At 45.4% G+C, this 20,558-nt stretch overlaps 1 protein-coding gene across 1 annotated transcript in view; it reads left to right on the top strand.

The window, feature by feature from the left end:
* The first annotated feature begins 10,330 nt into the window (after positions 1-10,330).
* The window catches only part of LOC142495724 (zinc metalloproteinase-disintegrin-like VLAIP-B), a 383,444-nt gene continuing 373,216 nt past the window's right edge, over positions 10,331-20,558 (top strand). Inside the window, exon 1 of the mRNA XM_075601590.1 lies at positions 10,331-10,335. The gene's annotated coding sequence lies outside the window, so the exon portion shown is untranslated. The remainder of the gene's footprint in view (positions 10,336-20,558) is intronic.

The raw sequence follows: 20,558 nt of genomic DNA, 5'->3' as shown, positions 1-20,558 counted from the left end.
CAGGCCTCTGCTATGGGAAGGGCAGCAGGCCTCAGGTAACAGGAAGCTGAAGTTACGCTGGAGATCCACCGCTTCAACACAGGAACCAGGAACATGGGCTAGGAACAAAGGACATGAAACAGCAACACTGTGGCCAAGACAGGTGGCTGTGGCAAACACAGAACATCCAAGAAGGATTATGCTCGGCAGAGAAGCATTGTGGGAAAGCTGTATTTTCAGCGAACCTATAGCAAAAGGGGCGTGTGATAGCATTGCTCTAATGACTGAACCCAAGCTGGGGCTGCAGTAATAGCTTGTTCAGCTGCAGAATATATCATGGGGAGTGTTCCAGGACTGCACAGGTCTGTAAGGCAAGGTAAGCAGTAAACCGAGGTGTGGATTCCTTACACAAACAAGTAGAATTTAAAAATTATGCTTTATTAATCCATCTAAAAAAGTGGAAGCAAACACCCTGTTTGCCTCCACTTTTTTAGATGGGTTAATAAAGCATAATTTTTAAATTCTACTTGTGTGGGACCCACTCTTGACTGTGCGCCAGTATCTCCTTTTGTTTCTCTAGACAGCATCTCCACTGGGCTGCACGCCTGTCAGGACTTCAGGATCAAGGGATTTCTGTGAGTACTTTTCTTATTCTCTGTGAGTACTTATTGTGAGTCCAGGTACCATCCCAATGAGGGTTTGGTGGTTTTTTTTCTAACCATACACCTTACCCTTCAGGGATCATTGGTCCATCTGGGGACTTTACTACATTCATCAGTTCATCTGCCCCCTTATCCAGTCCTGTTGTTCTGTTTACATACTAAAGGGATTCAGTGCTGAAGCGCCTTTGTCACTGGAAGTTTGGATTGGAAAACCGATCCACCACTACTAGAATGGTATTCATGCCATTCGACCTAGGCGATTCGACAATATAGTCCATGGATATGTGGGACCAGGGACGTTGTGCGATTGGTAAAGGCATAAGTAGACCATGAGGTCTCACTCGAGGTATCTTATTGCGTTCAAATACAAGACAGGCACAAGTAAATTCAAGGATGGTTTTGGCCATATTGGGCCACCAGAAGGTGCGACGGATGAGATCCAGTGTTTTTTGAATCCCGATGTCCTGCAGAACGGGAAGCGTGCCCCCAATCCAGGATCTCAGGAATAAACTTGGGCTCTATGTATAATGTATCCTTCGGTACCTCGAGGTCACTAGGAAGATATTTTTGAGACTTGAGGATCTTCTCAAGATTCTTAAATGCAGCGACCGCGAGGATTTTTTGCTTGGGGAGGATGGACTCGGTAGTTTTCTCCGGTCTCTCTTCAGAAGAATACTGTCTAGAGAGAGCATCCGCCTTGACGTTCTTGGTGCCGGGAATGCAGGACAAAATAAAATTAAACATAGAGAAAAATAACGACCAGTGGGCTAGGTGAGTTCCTAAGCGGCGGGCACTCTCGATATACAGGAGATTTTTGTGGTCCGTGAGAATCGTGAACGGCTCTTTTGACCCCTCCAGAAGATGCCTCCATTCCTGAAGGGCCAACTTGACAGCTATAAGTTCCCTATTGCCCAAGTCATATTTCCTCTCAGCCGGAGAACACTTCTTAGAGAAAAATCCACAGGGGTGGAGTTTCTCCTGGGGAGAAAACCTCTGGGATAGGACTGCACTGGCCCCACAGTCCGAAGTGTCTACTTCCAGGGTGAATTGGAAATTGGTGTTCGGGAGTCGGAGGATTGGAGCTGAGACGAATGCTTGTTTCAATGTTTTGAATGCCGTAACTGCCTGAGGTGACAAAGCCGAAGGATTGGCTCCTTTTTGGGTTAATGCAGTGATCGGAGTGATGATGGTGGAAAAATTGCGAATTAATTTCTGGTAATAATTGGAAATCCCTAGAAACCACTGAATGGACTTGAGGGAATCAGGTTGCGTCCAATCCACTATGGCTTTAAGCTTCTCTTGGTCCATGGTAAAACCCCTGTCGGAAATAATATACCCAAGAAACGAGGTGGAAGCCTGGTGAAAAAGACACTTCTCCATCTTGGCAAACAAGCGATTCTCCCGGAGGCGGGGAGAACGAACCTCGTATGGGTGATATGATCCTGTAGATTTTTAGAAAAAATAAGGATGTCGTCCAAATAGACAATTACAAAAAGGTTAAGGACATCCCGAAAAATGTAATTGATAAAGTCCTGAAAGACCGCCGGGGCATTGCACAAGCCGAAGGGCATCACAAGGTACTCATAGTGGCCGCTACGGGTGTTAAAGGCGGTCTTCCATTCGTCACCCTCCCGGATGCGAATGAGATTATATGCCCCGCGAAGGTCTATCTTTGTGAATAGCCTAGCGCCCTGAAGTCTGTCAAAGAATTCAGTGATGAGTGGGAGAGGGTAACGGTTCTTCACCGTAATGCAGTTCAGGCCCCGGTTGTCTATACACAGTCTTCGAGTACCGTCCTTCTTCTTAACGAAAAAGAAACCAGCCCCCGCGGGTGAGTTGGAATGCCTTATAAAGCCCCGCTTCAAGTTCTCATGGATATATTCGTCCATGGCTTCCGTCTCAGGCAGAGAGATGGGGTAGGATTTGGATTTGGGCAATGTGTATCCAGGCACCAAGTCTATCGGACAATCGTAAGATCTATGCGGGGGTAGTAAGCCAGACTGAGTTTTGCTGAAGACATCCATAAAATCTGCGTACGGGTCGGGTAAGTTTCCCTTGGGGTTGGAAGTATTGGCCAGCAGTTGGGGCGGAAGCACAGCTGGTGGGGAAGACTCCTCTGACCTTGATCTCCAGTCAATGGGATCTTGATATGTCCAATTGATGCTTGGATTGTGCTTCTGCAACCATGGTAAGCCAAGAGTGTCCGGTGTACCAGGATCATAAATTACATCCAAGACCAGGGTCTCCTTGTGGGAATGAGAAGAAAGGTTGAGAGGGCTGGTCTCCAAGGAGATGTAAGCCGGGTTGAGCGAACGGCCGTCGATCCCTACCAAGGCAACAGGAGTGTTCTTCTTAATGAGTGGAATCTGGTCCAGTTCTGAGAATCTCTGGGCCACGAAGTTTCCTCCTGCGCCGGAATCGATGAATGCCATTGTGGATGTCTGAAAGGTAGGACCAGAGAGGAAAACGGGAATGGTCAACTTCTTAGGAAGTTCCTTTTTGGAAAGGGGACAGGGAGAATTAGCACTCAGGAAGAGCCCCTTCATACTCACTGGGCATGGTCGTTTTCTGGACATAGTGGACATTCGCGAATAGGATGCTCAGAGGATACGCAGTAATAGCATAATCCACTGAGTCTGCGGAATTGTCGTATCTGTGCCCGGGTGCGCTGAACTCCGAGTTGCATCGGTTCTGGAGCCTCCAGACCGGGCAATGGGGAGGCAGCAGGTCTTGTGGTCGAAGAGAACCTGGGAAAAGGGGCATGGAAAGGCACAAATCGGGGGTGTTGGCGCTCGGAGCGGCGTACATGATGACGTTGGTCCATCCGAATGGCCTGGGAGATAAATTCCTCCAGAAGTTCTGGTCTGGGTTGTGAGGCGAGCACGTCCTTCACGGAATTCGTTAATCCTTGCCAAAAGACTGTGACTAAAGCCTCCTGACCCCACCGAGTCTCAGCTGCTAGGGTCCTGAAGTCCAACGCGTACTGGGCCATGGGTCGACGTCCCTGTGAAAGCTGAAGCAAAGAGTCAGAAGCACTCTCCTGGCGTGTGGGGGTATCGAAGACCTGGCGAAAGTCTCGTCTAAATGCAGCATAATCTAGAGTGATTTCGGGGTGTAGTTCCCAAATCAGGGAGGCCCATGCCAGGGCATTTCTCGTGAGTAGGCTGTAGACATATGCCACCTTCTTACAACCAGAGGAATACTGCTGCAGAGCCATCTCAAACTGGATTTCACATTGATTGAGAAATCCACGGCAGGCATGCGGGTCCCCATCGTACGGCTTGGGTGACGGTATCTTCGGGTCTGGTGCTGCGGTGCCCACCAGTTCCACCTGCGCCGGAGGTGCAACCACAGGGGGTGCCTGTAAAGAGAGATCTTCTATCTGTCGTGCGAGAAGAACCAGCTGATCGTTAATGGCCTGGATTTGCTGATACATGGCCGACATCATACTGCCACGTTCAGTCTGATCTGCGTCTTGTGGGCTCGACATAATGTTACGCCGGTGCTGCCCGCAGACCAGACCCATCCCTTGTACTGAGGTGGGACGTATGTGTGCACGCACCCACAGCAGAAGGAGTATGTCCATGGTGTTGTGGTGATGCCAGGCCAGGTGGATATAGCTATAGCAATACTTGCCGGTACCGGGTAAAGAAGAGACGTTGTAGTTGCCGTTGCCAAGGTCAGGGAGTGGAGAGATCCAAGCTGAGATCGAGGGACGTGAGAAGCAGCGTAATTAGGAGGGAGCCGGGGTCGAGAGCCAGAGAGAGTAGTCAGCCAAGCCGCATCGTAACCTGAGTAGCAAACAGAAGACGAAACTGGAAAAGAGGCCTGGTGTATTATATCACTGTGAGCTCTTCTCACAACCATTGAGTACTTACCTATAGTTTCTCAATAGGCTCTTTCTCCAGTTATTGTGTGTATATATATTTGTGATTGCTGATTCATTGTATTTTCATGATCTCGATCAATTTGTCTATGGAATTATTTTTAATCGAATGAAATAAAATAATAAGTATTAATTCTAATAATCATATCAACTATGACACCGAGTGCAAGTTAAAGGGTGTTTCCTTTTTTCCACAATCTACCAATTACCCATTCCCCCTATGCACCTTTGTCTACATTCATTTATTGTGTACTAAGCTGTAGCGAGAGTCCACCTCCTTCTTCTCCCCCCTCCCCTTCACTATTACAATAGGAAGCGGAGGCAGGCCTGGAGGAACATGAGGAGCTGTCCTGGATTGGTTACTTTGATAGTGCCAAAGCTACTCACCTGTGTGCCTGGGTAGTAACCTGCGTGAGTGTTGGGGGCGTGGTTTCAATGCTGGAGCAGTGAATAAATTAATTTCGCCTGGCGCGCGCTCTGTAAAGTCAGAGAGCGCGCGCCCAGGACAAATGGCAGCCGCCTGACTGCGGGCTGCCTGCGGGGCAGCAGGGGCCCGTCGGGGACGACAGGGAAGCCCCAGAAACACGGGGACCGGGAGGAACTGGCGGTGAGGATGTCTCACGGCAGCGGGGGGCAGTAGGAGGTAAGGGGGGGTCACGCTGCGACTGCCGTGACCCCCGAATCCTCACACTTGCCCTGCACATGCGCAACATCATCCATGGCCGCTGCAACTCCTGGCACCACTGTGTATGCGTAGCTATACGCAAGATGGCGACGCCCTGCTACGGATGCTGCCGGTGACACGATCGCCCCACCGGTACTGCCTGCTGCGCAGAGGGAGTTCCTGCACTCAGCAGAGCAAGGGGGGGGGGGAGGGAACAGAGGACCTGGCTACACTTTATTAATTGCAAGTCAAAATATATTGTTTTCAAAATCTCGTGTGCCTGCAGCCTGGATTATGTGGGCAAGACTAAAAGAGAATTGCATGTAAGAATAAAAGAACATGTAAATAATATAAAGAATACAAAGAAACATTTACAACAAAAGAAAAAAACTACACAATCTTCCTAAGCATTTTTTTTATTATTTATTTATTTATAAAATATTTTACCAGGAAGTAATACATTGAGAGTTACCTCTCGTTTTCAAGTATGTCGTGGGCACAGAGTTAAGACAAATAATACATGTTTACAAATACAGTTACATAATGAGCAGGGTATACATTATATACAAGACATTGCATGCACAGTTAAAGATAATTTATATTATGGGCGAATGAAACAGTTACAGACCAGATTAAAATGTGTGACAGCTTAGATTTGAAAGAATTTACAGTAGACTGGTGGTGGATGTAAGAGTCTCTGGTAGGTTGTTCCAGTTTTGGGGTGCACGGTAAGAGAAGGAGGAGCGGACGGATACTTTGTTGAGCCTTGGCACCATGAACAGTCTTTTGGAGTCTGATCTCAGGTGATAGGTGCTGCATGTGGTAGGGGTGAGGAGCTTGTTCAGGTAGCTGGGTAGCTTGCCCATAAAGAATTTGAAGGCAAGACAGGAATGGTGAACTTTGCGCCTAGACTCGAGTGATGACCAATCTAGTTCTTTGAGCATTTCGCAGTGATGTGTGTTATAGTTGCATTGGAGAACAAAACGACAAATTGAATTGTAGAGGGTGTTAAGTTTGCTAAGGTGGGTTTGAGGTGCTGAGCCATATACTATATCTCCATAGTCAATAATTGGCATTAGCATCTGCTGTGCGATACGTTTTCTGATCAGGAGACTTAGGGAGGATTTGTTCCTGTAAAGTACCCCTAGTTTGGCATAGGTCTTGGTTGTCAGGGTATCAATGTGCATCCCGAATGTTAAGTGGTAGTCAAACCATATGCCCAGGTATTTAAAACTAGTAACAGGAGTTAGGGTGGTGTTAGTGTTAGTTCTAATCTGGAGCTCAGTCGCTGGAAGCTTTAAAAATTTAGTCTTGGTCCCAAACACCATTGTTACAGTCTTGTCAGTGTTTAAAAACAGTTAGTTTTGGGAAATCCAGTTTTCGAGTCTGAAAAAGTCAGACTGAAGTATGTGTTGAAGGTCAGATAGTGAGCTAACAGGTTTTAAATTCATTGGTCTTGAGCAGATCCCCCCAAACATCAGAGGGGGGAGATTGTAATAAGAAATTAATGCAAAAAGAACAGGAGTGGATTTATAATTTACATACAAAAGCTCCCACTGGTTTAAATGAACATGTATGATATTGTCCCGTTCCTTTAAGATTTGATGATTGATTTCTTAGTATTTTAATTTTTAATAACATGTAATAAATGTATTATTGTTGTATAAATATGGTATCTGCAGTGACCATCTACACACTACGAACTATCTTTGTATAAATATGGTAGGTTATTACATTGTTAATCTTATATATTTTTATACTCTGGTATAGACACGTACATTAATCAAATGAGCATGTTTTTCTAATTGCATTTTATATTTATATTTTAAGTTACAGTTAATTAATTATTTAATTAATTTGCTTGATTAATGCTGGAGGTATAAAAGTATGCGTATGAATCATAGCCACTATCCCCTGCCGAAGCTTATGGAGTAAGCAAAACTAGTTGGGTTCGCATAGTGGCGCTGTTACTATTCTATTCAGAGTATTGCAAGGACAGCAAGTTCTTTTTTCTGGCACACGGACAGATTTGATGCCGTGACGTCAGACGTGAACGTCAGTTGGAAGCGCGAGTACCCAGATGTGATCAGAGGATCACGACGCTTGGAGCCTTGTGATTACGGCGATTGCGGTTCCCTAGAGAGGTAGATCCTACCGGGCACTCCTGACGGGCTATTACCAGGCGGAGCAGAACATCACAAAGTGTTCCAGTTAAGAATGATAGCTATATGCAATTTTCTATGGACACTTATATTGATGGGACACTGTTCTCTGCTATGGTTGAACTTACACTTGAATTCCTCTGATGCTGCACTACAGATTCTTTACTTAGGTCTGTGTTTGTCTTTTTTGTTTTTCACATACACATTTGGAAGTTCCCTGTCAGAACCTTTGGGGGGCTGAGGAACCAGCCTTCTGAAGACAGAACATTAGATCATCTTCTATTCAAATTGATGGGACATTTTGGTTGAGCACCGGTAATTTGTTTTGTTTGTATTCAATGATTACTTTGTGGGGTGTGCTACTAACTTACTAGCGAAACACAACCCAAACCACAAACATGAATCTCCTCCTGGGAGTACCCACATAGCCCCACCCCCCTCCCAAGACTGCCCACAATTTTCAATTTGACCCAGTATCCGAAGAGGAGATTACACAAGCGCTCGTCAAATTAAAACTAAGCAGCCAATGTGGACCTGACTTACTACAATCTAAGTTCACAAAACATACAAGTTGATATTACTCAAATCTAATAAAATATAAATTCTGAATAAGTGAGAACAACCTCCAAGGCTCAAATGGAGGAAAGAAAACACACAACAGGAGTGCAGAACACACCCACAGCACAAACCCTTGCTGTACTCTAGTGCCGACGATTATTCTAAAACAAATCAGGGGCAATCACCAAAAAGACCCAGGTACATGCTGGTACATGCTGGGTATATACTGGGTACATGCTGCAGCATTTAACATATTTCTGCAGACAGACTAATGGCCCATCGGATTAACATCGGGGGTCCCTATCAGTCCCATTCAAACTGAATGGGACTGCCAGGAACCCCTGCTGTGTTAATCCGACGGGCCATAAGTCTCTGCAGAAATGTGTGAAATGTTGCAGCATGTACCCAACATGTACCTGGGTCTTGTTGGTGATAAACGCAGATTTTCCAAGGCAAGTGTTAGAATACTCGTTGTCGCACCTGTAACTGTGTCCTCCACTATAAACCAAATATAAACAAGACTAAATTATAACATAAAAAGAGGAGCCTCAGCTACAGGCGCTCAGGCACATCAATACGATGGATAATTAACTAACCTCTGTATGACCAATTGGTCATTAATTAAAAAGATAAACCTTACAGTAAAGTAGTCAATGTTCAGTCCATAAATGCCAAAGGTTGCTGCTCTCTTGGTTTAGGGTGCCAACCCAGCACTCCAGTAGACAACTAAGAAAAAAAGAGAAGAAAAGAAAGGAGAAGTAAGGGAATGTATCACTTGGTGATCCGGGCTGTGTTGAGATCATCACAGAAAGGGAGAGGGAAAAGAACGGAGCACTATCTCCAGTGCTGTGAAAAACAGCCAATGAAACCACAGGGTATGCGTTCCCAAAATAAAGCTATTTAATGGGTCAAAAAATCAGTAACAAAGCACACCAACGCGTTTCAGACCTTAATGGTCCTTTATCCATTAAGGTCTGAAACGCGTTGGTGTGCTTTGTTACTGATTTTTTGACCCATTAAATAGCTTTATTTTGGGAACGCATACCCTGTGGTTTCATTGGCTGTTTTTCACAGCACTGGAGATAGTGCTCCGTTCTTTTCCCTCTCCCTTTCTGTGAAGATATCGACAACGGAGGCACATTCAACCTGGAGGTGCTGGATTATCTACAAGGACTTTCTGCTCATCGTGGAATCTGCTTTCCCAAGTGAGTCCATTCCAGCTTTGCCTCAATCAATATCCAGGGATCATCAATTGGTAACTATCCTTACCTCATTGCTTTGTGGGATAGCTCATTACCTGATCCAATAGGACATCTACATATGAACAGGTTGTTTTCCGACTAATTGTTAATTGTTACAAACTACATACTTGTCTTGAGAGCATCACACATTTTTTTCTACTGTTGTGTTGAGATCATCCCTGAACCACCGGCTTGTATCGCTGCCAAACGGAAGAAGGAGTCATGTGACAACGCACCAGTCACGCAATGTGGAACGAGACTCCAGACACTGTGCAGGCAGCAGGGAGCAGCGGACGCTCTGTGACAGCTGGCGGAGTACCCCCACGGAGGAAGGACTCTGCACACCTCATACACTACCCTCTTAACCACTGCCCATTATCACCGGATGTTTGTGAGTGAAATTCTACTGTTTGTCTTTTATTTGCGCAAACAAACTTTATTGCACCAGGAGGTGTGCGCTTTCTTTTCTTCTCTTACAATCTAAGTTCCTAAGACTTGGTGCCCCTGCCATTGCCAAACCAATTGCTTCCATAGTAAACTCTATCCTGTCTGTAGGCCATAATCCTTAGACCTGGAAAACTGCCAGAGTTGTCCCAATCTTCAAAAGTGGGGTCAAAAACGCTGTCTCAAACTTCAGGCCAATCTCTCTTTCCCCAATACTATCCAGAGACATGGAAAAATGTGCTGACTCCCAATTAAGCGATTACTATACCAAGACAGATTTCCCTAGCCAATTCCAATCTGGCTTTCGCCCCAAACACTCAACCAAACTACCCTGCTAAAAGTTTGCAATGACCATATGGTATACTTTAAATAGACCATACTATGTCCACTATCTGCATGAAGAAGTGTGTTTCTGGAATGTTCCTTATGGATCTCACATCCAACGTTGAATGATTCACCGCGGAATTCCAAAGGGTCTATGACACACCGGGAAGGAAGGTAAAGGCAGCCTCCTCCCTGCTGAATATATCCCAGGGAAATCGCACTGTGGCCCAATATGCTCTCGAGTTTCACACCATTGCCACGAGACCGGGTGGAATGACGAAGCATTGTCAGCGGCGTTCTGGGTAGGGCTGTCCAAGAACCTCAAGGATGAACTGGCCTCACAGGAAAGTCCATCGGGATTAGAAGTGTTGGTGGCCCTTTGTATCCAGATGGACCAGCATCTCCAAGAGAGAAGGATGGAGAGAGGTAAGCGCTTTCCAAAAACCTCCCAGCCATAGCAGTTGAGGAAACCATGCAACTCGGACTTACCTGTCTGTACATGGAAGAGAGACAGCGAAGACGACGTTCGGGACTCTGTATGTATTGCGGAAACAATTGGAACCTAGTCGCCACTTGTCCTATAAAGCCGGGAAAAGCCAACACGCAGTGAATGTCGGGGGAACTACATGGGTACCATGTCACATGTTCCTCCCAATACTCCTACCAGGATCTACATTTCCATCACCTTGTGCGGTGACAACTTCAAGACGACCACATGTGCCTTCCGGGACTCCGGGACAGGGGGCAACTTTATTGACCAGGGATTTGCGGAGAGGGTACAGAAAAAACACAACAAAACAGTGCACAACGCTCATAGTGTAATAAAAATATATAATGTGAGGCACAATAAATGGTAAGTAAACTGCGTACATCAAGGATGAATTAATGAAGCATTTCAAGGGACAAATTACCCAAGCACCAACCAGCCGAATCGCCTCTACTTAGATGTCATCTGGTATATCATGGGGTCTCCGCATGAGGGGTTCCACATCTGCCACAGGGCGTTCCAGCCCGATCGATCTGTGGCTCAGTCACCAGTGGCGCCGAATGGGTAAATGGTGGGCTGGTCCCAGGTAAGCAATAACCCTCTTAGTCCTTCATAAAGGAGGACAGTAGCACAAAGTCAGTTCCACTGCGGTAGATCCGGGCTGTACTGTATGTTGCCGCTACTCCGTCCACCTCGGATGACGTCACTTGGCCGCGTGTTCCAACACCAAGATATCACAGTAGTAGCTACTTCAGAGGGGTACTGTACGGATGTGATAGAATCAGCTCACTAAAGTCTTAGAAGTCTTCCAACGCGTTTCAAAACGCAAGCGTTTCTTCATCAGGGAATATTGGCATTGGTAGCATTGGCATTGGCATTAGTAGCACGTGCAGGCTTCTGCGCATGCGTGATCCAAACCTAGGCTTGTGATCCCGGCTGTAGATCAGGCTGCATGTCACGCTTATCCATTTTGTAGCAGTAAGAAAAGGATTTGCCCCCAAGCACACCACCAGCGACGGACAATCGAACCAGGAGGTGTTGCAGCGCTGGAGCGGTTTTCAAATCAGCCTGACGCCACTGGTGGACAAGCTGCTACATTCCTATGTCCACAATCCACCGCGCATTTACTTCTAATTTGTCGTGAGTACAGTAGGATTTTGGTTTTAGATCAACCGGACCAGCTGCCTGCTGTTGTGTTATCAACTATATTTTGTAATCACTTGTTGTATTAAAATTAACTCTTTCATTTAAGTCAGCCTTGCCTGTACCTGTCTTTGTTGTTTGTCTAGTGTTTGTACTGTATGTCCCTTTCAGTAGCAGTTTGCACTATGATTTATTTTTTTGCTTGATTCCACATATTACGTCACATCTGGTCGTGGTCACAACTTTGGAAGTACAAGACTGGAGGTGGATCTGTGTCTTCCGGTCCAATTGGATCCCCAATAGACTATCTTTGGACATTTTTAGGCGACGGTTTGTATTTGTTTTTTTGTGTATTATAACTGACTTTATTTTTTGGGTCAGCATCTCTTGGCAGCCTTGCCTTATTATTTTAAGGGATCTAAGTGTTTATATTGTTGTACACTAATAATTATTATTTAGTTCTTAGCGCTATTATCACCATTTTTTTTCTCTTTAGTACTGAAAAGAAATAAAGTACAATTTATTTTACTTAACTTGTGTGCTCAGTGCAGAATCCCGGTATTAATTTGTAGATAAGTCTTGGTCTCCCGTGTCAGGCTTATACTTACTGGTGGCAGCGGTTGGACGCTGACTGAGCCTATGGTATAGACTCCTGCCGGATTCTAAAACATAGTGGGGAAAGTCGTAGATTGCGAGCTCTCTAGACAAGTGGTAATTTACACACACTTCACAATAAGCACAAGATAATTAACCTTGCCCTTTACCCATACCCCTGTACTGCACATCCCAACATGAGTAATCGCTCAGGAAGGTTCCGATCCTGGGACCGAGCTTGGATCATGGAGAGATGTGAGGGCTATGGATTGCCGATGGATGGCCGATCAAAGCCGCAACTGGAGGAGGACTTGGAGAATTATGAAGCCAGAATGGCTCCAATGGAGGGGCCTGGCCCCGTAGCTGCTGTGGCAGCAGACACCAATCAGCCCGGAGTGCAGGAGGTCGATACAGCTCCGGTGCTGCAAGGACATGCAGAGGGAGCAAGTGACCATCTGAATAACGGTGGTGTGGTGCCAGTGGATGCGAAGGAGGTAGTCACTGCGGCTACTGGACTAACCGCCACTGAGCTCACAGCATTCCTGACCGCATGGGGAGAGAAGGCTACTGCAGCGGAGCAGATACTGATGCTGGCTGCAGTGCATGGCAAAACCCCACACTCCCACCTTGTCAACGGGGAACTGGATATTCCCCGGGTAGACCACCACAGCTTTAGCAAGTTCATGCATAGCACGGATGAAATAGATGCCGTTCTAAATGACTTTAAGACACAGTGTCTCCGGTACAGGGTCCCATTTCGGGACATGGTGCTGAGACTGCATCCAGTGCTATCCAGGAAAACCAAGCGAACTGTGCAGGGTATTCCACGCGTGGATGCCGATGACTATGGTCATGTAAATGTATGCTGCTCACACACTATGCCCTCACCCCAGAAGCCTACAGGGGCAAGTTCTGGTCTGGAGAGAAATTCCCCCAGGAATCCTATGTGGACTATGGAGCCCGCATGGCTTTGCAGGACACCCAGTGGGTGGAGGAGTATGGGATCACCAAGTTTCACACACTGCTGGACTTGATGTTCCAGGAGCAGCTACTGCAGCAACTTCCCTCGGACATGAGGGCATGGGTTTTTGATCACAAACCAAAGACCCATGTGGATGCTGCGAGGATGGTGGATGAGTACGTGGCCAGCAGGGCTCTGATGAATAAGACAGCATCTCCCAAAGATGTGGCCACCCCGGCCAAGGGAGTCAAAACTACCTCTCAGTGGATGCACAAGCCTGCAGCAGACGGCAACGCACCCAATGCTGCAGAGATTAGACACGAGAGGCGGTGTATTACTTGCAACAAGGTTGGATATCTTAGGTCAGACTGTCAGGACCGGGACCGGTCTGGAGGACCCTATCAGGGGCAACAATCACAAGCTGCGAGGTCGATCACCTGTGTGCGACTGGCAAACGCAAAGGAGCCAAGCACAGCCCTGGGGCCATCTCACAGTGGGACGTCCACGGTAGGGCCTGCACTTGCCACCTCAGGACCTGCAGCCCCCCCGCAATTCCTAAACTCACACCAAGGGCCAAATACCCCCTTCACACACCCCCGCTACCCACAATAAAGCTGTATATAGTAATTCGTGGAACTCACACTTAGTGCATGTAGCTGCGGTGCTAGCCAGAATTAGGGAAGCAGGACTCACCTTGAAACCCACCAAGTGCTTAGTAGGGATGGCAGAAGTACTGTACTTAGTGCATAGGGTGGGTGGTGGGCACCTCAAGATAGAACCAGCCAAGGTGGAAGCAGTAGTGCAGTGGCCCGTTCCCAAGACCAAGAAGCAGGTTATGGCTTTCGTAGGCACCACAGGCTACTACAGAAAGTTTGTCCCTCAGTACAGTGCTGTAGCAAAACCCCTGACTGACTTGACCCAAAAGCGACTGTCTGTGCTGGTTGTCTGGTCTCCAGCCTGTGAAGCTTCCTTCAAGGCACTGAAGACTGCACTGGCCAGTGCTCCTATCCTAGCTGCCCCAGATTACTCAAAAAAGTTTTTGGTGCAGACTGATGCCTCGGACTATGGCATCGGTGCTGTACTCAGCCAAGTGGAGGAGGAGGGCAGTGAACAACCAGTGGTGTATCTGAGCCGCAAGCTGCTGCCCAGAAAGGTGGCTTATGCCACCATTGAAAAAGAGTTTCTGGCCATTGTATGGGCTCTCAGAAAGCTGCAGCCCTATCTCTACGGCAGACCATTCACCGTGATCACGGACCACAACCCGTTAAGTTGGTTGCAGAGGGTGTCGGGTGGAAAATGCAAGCTATTGTGCTTTGCAGGAATTTGATTTCACCATCCAGCACAAGAAGGGCAGTGAGCATGGCAACGGCGATGGCCTTTCCCGCCAGGACAGTCCTTACGAACTTAAAATTTCAAGAGCTGCCAGGCCAGCCCAACCACCGGACAAGGTGGTTGGGGCAGAGCCTGCGCTTTGAGTTGGGGGAGGTGTGGCGATAGGGGGTTAATCAGGCCATTAATAAAGGCATTATACCCGGCTGATTAACCCTAAATTTCATTGGGACTGAAGGGGTTAACTTTATGTGCACAACACTGATATGTTTTCCCCTACACCATCTTTATTGTCCCCATTTTTGTCAATCCCTAGCTGTAGTAATAGAATTGGATGTGAACTGTGCCAATTGGTTTTGCGACACAAGGGGGAGCTGCGAGCGCTAAACCAAGCACTGATTGAAGAAGCATGGCTGTGTATGGGTGGCCACTCTGAAACATAGGTATCAATTTCTAAGGAAACTATGAGAAAACAGAGTCCCTGTTTGGATATGCACTCCACCTTATATGTGTAAATTATACATACTGGAAAGAGATGGTGTATACAACCTCCACTGATTTAAAATAATATTTTATTTATTATTGAACAAAAGGAAAACAAAAAAGTAGATTAAAACTAAAACTTGCAACAGTGCTTATTGTAGAACTGCAGGTCAATGTATAATAATATTGTCCCTGCTAATATGAAACTGTGAATCTAACCTAACGGATGCGTACAGCCATGGCAGATGTCTGGATATGATAATTACTGTATCCAGGCATACTGTATGTGCTGGTGCTTCAAAAGAAGTGCTAGGTGTACACTATATAGTGTGAAATATTGAACCCAAGACTCTCACAATAATGAGAGGATTAGTGCTAAATAAACTAAACTAAATAAACCTAAATAAATCCTGTTTTTGTGTGTGTTTATATACAATGTAAACTGCCTAGATAACTGAATTACTTTCTATGTGACATCTGTATAGATCTATTGTGACACAGTCTGATCAGATTAGTCTTAGGTCATTCCTCCTGTGCCTATCTGTGTGTATCATATAGCTATAGTGGAAGCTATTAAACAGGCATAGTGGAAGGAGTGTCACAGATTGTAACAAAGCTGCAACAGGGCTCAATAGGGATACTAAATGTACTGTATATGCTAATCCTTAGCTGTATTCTGGCAGTCTCACACATGCATAGTGTAGAATAGCAAAATGCTACTACTAGCTGACAGCACTATAACTCTTCCTCCTTCCCCACACACACACATCCACACCGGTGAAGGGAGAAGGGGGGGGGGGGGGGAGGGGAGAGGGACAACTGAAGGATAGAATCTTGCAGGCTGAGTATGTCTTGCAGTGTTAACCCTCTGTTAAGATAACTCTCTCCTAATAAATGCCTTGAGTCTCCACAGTTGAGAGTAGCAGTGTATTGCCATTAACTCAGAACACCATACTTCCTCTACACACTCCACTCTCACATCCGAAGGGAGAGGCGTAGAGACGGAAGAGCAGGAGAGGGAAAATGATATTACCTGCAGGCTGAATCAGCCGTGCAGTGTCGCACACAGGACCCAAGTATGTCTACTTTAGGGCTGGTACCCGCTGCGCCCGGTGGCGCGGGCGGCCGTGTGAGCGCAACTCACTATTGCTGTTTAGCCTCACGATCCGGTCCCAGTCCCTCCTCACTGCCAACTGACTACGTACTGTGACGCGTCAGCCAGCAGGGGATACCAGAGAATTGTATTCCCGTGCGGCGACACATCACATAGTACGCGAGTCAGCCAATGGGGAGGAGGGGAGGGAAGGAGCTAGATGGGAGGCACCTTGGGCGGGGAGCAGGGAAGGAGCTGCAGGTTAAAGTGTGTGTGTATTTGTATGTATGTGTGTGTATGTATGTGTATATGTGTGTGTGTGTGTGTGTGTGTGTATGTATGTGTGTGTGTATGTATGTGTGTGGGGGGGTGGATGGCACCACGATCAGATCCCGCCCCCCTCCCTCCCACTCCCGCCCCCCTCCCTCCCACTCCCGCCCCCCTCCCTCCCGCTCCGGCTCCCTACAGACCGCTAATCGCGGTCTGTGTCTGGCAGCGCCCCACCTGTCTGCAGTGCGGGCGCGCTGACTGAGGGAGCGGGGCCTTAGCCTTAGTCCCGCTCTGCTAGTGGATCTGAGCCCACATCTTGTTAGCTATTTACTGAATATCTTAGATATACAGTATGATGATGCACTGTTGGGAGAGTGACCATGGCGTCACTATCACAGGGTGTGTATTGGAGTCTGCCATTTCAGTTGATAGTTCTACAGTCATTTAAAAATGATAATGAAAAGAGGCACAAAAAATATAAAATGAAATAAAATAAAAAATAAAAACAGTAATATGAATAAACAAATGTCTAAAATGTCTCACACTGGATAAAAGGTGCAAATGCAACCAATAATCCCACTGATATAAAAATCGACAATCTTATCACTGCAGCATGAATCCTTAGAGGAGAATAGAACCACAAATCCTTCCCAGAAAAAACTGTATCTTCTGTGTTAGGGGGGAGAATGCTAAAAAGGTTGGAGGAGATTTTAAACTAGGATGGAGGGGGGAGGGGAATGAAACAGATAATGAACTAAATGGAATAGATGAGGATACAAGGTGGTATGGAGGTAGAATGGGGGCAAGTGCAAGTTTGACAAGCAGTGAGACACCCATAGTAAATACAGATAATACTAGAAAACTTCTAAAGACTAAACCAAGTGGGCGCAGAAAGGAAGGAGCAGATAAGATAATAGTACAGGCTGAAAAAAAACTTAAATGCATGCTTGCTAATGCAAGAAGCCTGACAGATAAAATGGGGGAGCTTCAATTAATAGCTACAAGGGAGCAGTATGATATCATAGGCATTACTGAAACATGGTGGGATGAAACTGATGACTGGACAGTTAATTTAGAGGGTTATTCTCTTTTTCGGAAGGATCGAACAAATACAAGGGGAGGTGGAGTATGTCTATATGTTAAACCGGATCTAAAACCTATTATAAGGGATGATGTCTATGAAGGGAATGATGAAAATGTAGAGACTTTGTGGATAGAAATTAGCAGTGGAGGTAAAAGTATAACGAAAATGTTTGTGGGAATATGCTATAAACCATCAAATATCTGTGAGATTGAGGAAGCTAAAATACTTTTGCAAATGGAGAAGGCATCAAAACTGGGTCATGTTTGCATAATGGGGGATTTTAATAATCCAGACATAGACTGGGGCAATGAGATTAGCGTTACATCAAAAGGGAACAGGTTATTGGGGGTGCTTAAAGACAATTATATGACCCAAATTATTGAGGAACCAACCAGGAGAGGGGCCGTTCTGGATTTGGTCATATCAAACAATGTAGAAGTAATAACAAATATTCAAGTCCTGGAACATTTGGGTAACAGTGATCATAACATGGTCTCATTTGAAATAAATGATCAAAAAACAGATTACTTGGGTTCAACAAAGACCTTCAACTTTGGAAAGGCAGATTTTAATAAACTGAGGTCTAATCTAGTAGTAATACAATGGGATGATGTTTTTGCAGGGAAAAATGTAGAAGATACAGTAAATGGGCAGTCTTTAAAACATTGTTAGTAAAGCACACTTATCAGTATATACCCTTGGGTAATAAGTATAAAAGAAATAAGCCAAAACCAATGTGGCTAAATAAACAGGTAGGGGAGGAAATGGACAAGAAGAGGAAGGCGTTTAGATTCTTTAAGTCAGAAGAGACAGAGACATTGTATCAGAATTATAAGGAATGTAACAGAAATTGCAAAAGGGCAATCAAATTAGCAAAAATGGATAATGAAAAAGGATTGCAATAGAAAGTAAGGTCAACCCAAAAAAATTCTTTAAGTACCTTAATAACAAAAAAATGAGAAAAGAAAATATAGGACCCTTTCAGTGTGAGATGGGTAGGCAGATTATTGGAGATAAGGAAAAAGCTGAGGTATTAAACAAATTCTTTGCCTCTGTGTTTACCAGGGAAGAATCAAGTTCAATTGTAGTGTCGCAGGAGGAAGCCACAACCTCCATATTAATGAACAATTGGTTAACTGAGGAAGAAGTTCATAAGCGACTTGAAAAAATTAAACTTAATAACGCACCTGGCCCCGATGGCATACATCCAAGAATTCTCAAGGAGTTAAGCTCAGTAATAGCAAAACCATTATATTTAATATTCATGGACTTCATTTCCACAGGCTCAGTACCACAAGATTGGCGTAAAGCAGATGTGGTGCCTATGTTTAAAAAGGGAGCTAGATCACACCCGGGGAATTACAGACCTGTAAGCCTGACTTCAATAGTAGGGAAACTACTTGAAGGTTTAATACGGGATAATATTCAGGAATACCTAATGGAAGATAAAATTATTAGTAATAGTCAGCATGGATTTATGAAGGATAGATCTTGCCAAACTAACCTTATTTGTTTCTTTGAGGAGGTAAGTAGGAATCTAGACCAGGGTAATGCCGTTGATGTGGTCTACTTAGATTTTGCAAAGGCTTTTGATACGGTTTCACACAAGAGGTTGGTGTACAAAATAAAGAAAGTTGTACTCAGTAATAATATATGCACCTGGATTGAAAACTGGTTAAAGGAAAGACAACAGAGGGTTGTCATAAATGGAACTTTTTCAGGTTGGGCTAAAGTCGTGAGTGGAGTACTTCAGGGATCGGTACTGGTACCCCTGCTTTTTAACTTGTTTATTAATGACCTTGAGGTTGGGATCGAGAGCAAAGTCTCCATCTTTGCTGATGATACTAAATTGTGTAAGGTAATAGATTCAGAGCAGGATGTAATTTCTCTTCAGAAGGACTTGGAGAGACTGGAAACGTGGGCAGGTAAATGGCAGATGAGGTTTAATACAGATAAATGTAAGGTTATGCATTTGGGATACAAGAATAAAAAGGCGACTTACAAATTAAATGGAGATAAATTGGGGGAATCCTTGATGGAGAAGGATTTAGGAGTGCTTGTAGACAGCAGGCTTAGCAATAGTGCCCAATGTCATGCAGTAGATGCAAAGGCAAACAAGATCTTATCTTGCATCAAACGGGCAATGGATGGAAGGGAAGTAAACATAATCATGCCCCTTTATAAAGCATTAGTAAGACCACACCTTGAATATGGAGTACAATTTTGGACCAATCCTAAGAAAAGACATTATGGAACTAGAGAGAGTGCAGAGAAGAGCCACCAAATTAATAAAGGGGATGGACAATCTAACTCTAATGAGGAGAAGCTAGCTAAATTAGATTTATTTACATTAGAAAAGAGGCGTCTAAGAGGGGATATGATAACTATATACAAATATATTCAGGGACAATACAAGGAGCTTTCAAAAGAACTATTCATCCCACGGGCAGTACAAAGGACCCGGGCCATCCCTTAAGGTTGGAGGAAAGGAAATTTCACTAGCAACAAAGGAAATGGTTCTTTACAGTAAGGGCAGTTAAAATGTGGAATTCATTACCCATGGAGACTGTGATGGCAGATACAATAGATTTGTTCAAAAAAAGGTTGGACATCTTTTTAGATGGGAAAGGTTTACAGGGATATAGCAAATAAGTATACATGGGAAGGATGTTGATCCAGGGATTAATCCGATTGCCAATTCTTGGAGTCAGGAAGGAATTAATTTTTCCCCTTAATGGGGTTTTTTGTTTGCCTTCCTCTGGATCAATAAGTACAGGCATACCCTGTTTTAAGTACACCCCTTTTATGTACACTCACAAGTACGTACATTTTTTTTAATTGCACCTTACCCCCTTTGTACGTACACAAGCTTCGTGAGTACGGACACCAGGGGGCAGCGTTCGCATGCTGCGGCGGTGTGCCCTCTCTTCCTCTCCCCGGCGCTTCCTTTACCCGGCTCCCCTAGCTCTTCAGTTCCCCAGCTTCCCCCTGGCTCTTCCTTTCCCCGGCTCTTCAGATCACCCCCCTGGCTCTTCCGATCACCCCCCTCTCCCCTGGCTCTTCCGATCACCCTCCACCCCCCCATGCTCTTCTGATCACCCCCCACCCCCCCTGGCCCTTCCGATTTAAGTACATTTTCTCTTTACATACATGCTCCGGTCCCATTGCGTATGTTAAAGCGGGGTATGCCTGTA

This window comes from Ascaphus truei, chromosome 5, assembly GCF_040206685.1.
Source record: "Ascaphus truei isolate aAscTru1 chromosome 5, aAscTru1.hap1, whole genome shotgun sequence".
In the NCBI taxonomy this organism is placed as follows: Eukaryota; Metazoa; Chordata; class Amphibia; order Anura; family Ascaphidae; genus Ascaphus; species Ascaphus truei.
Note: the sequence above shows the minus strand (reverse complement) of the source record. Positions and strands in the feature narration are given on the sequence as shown.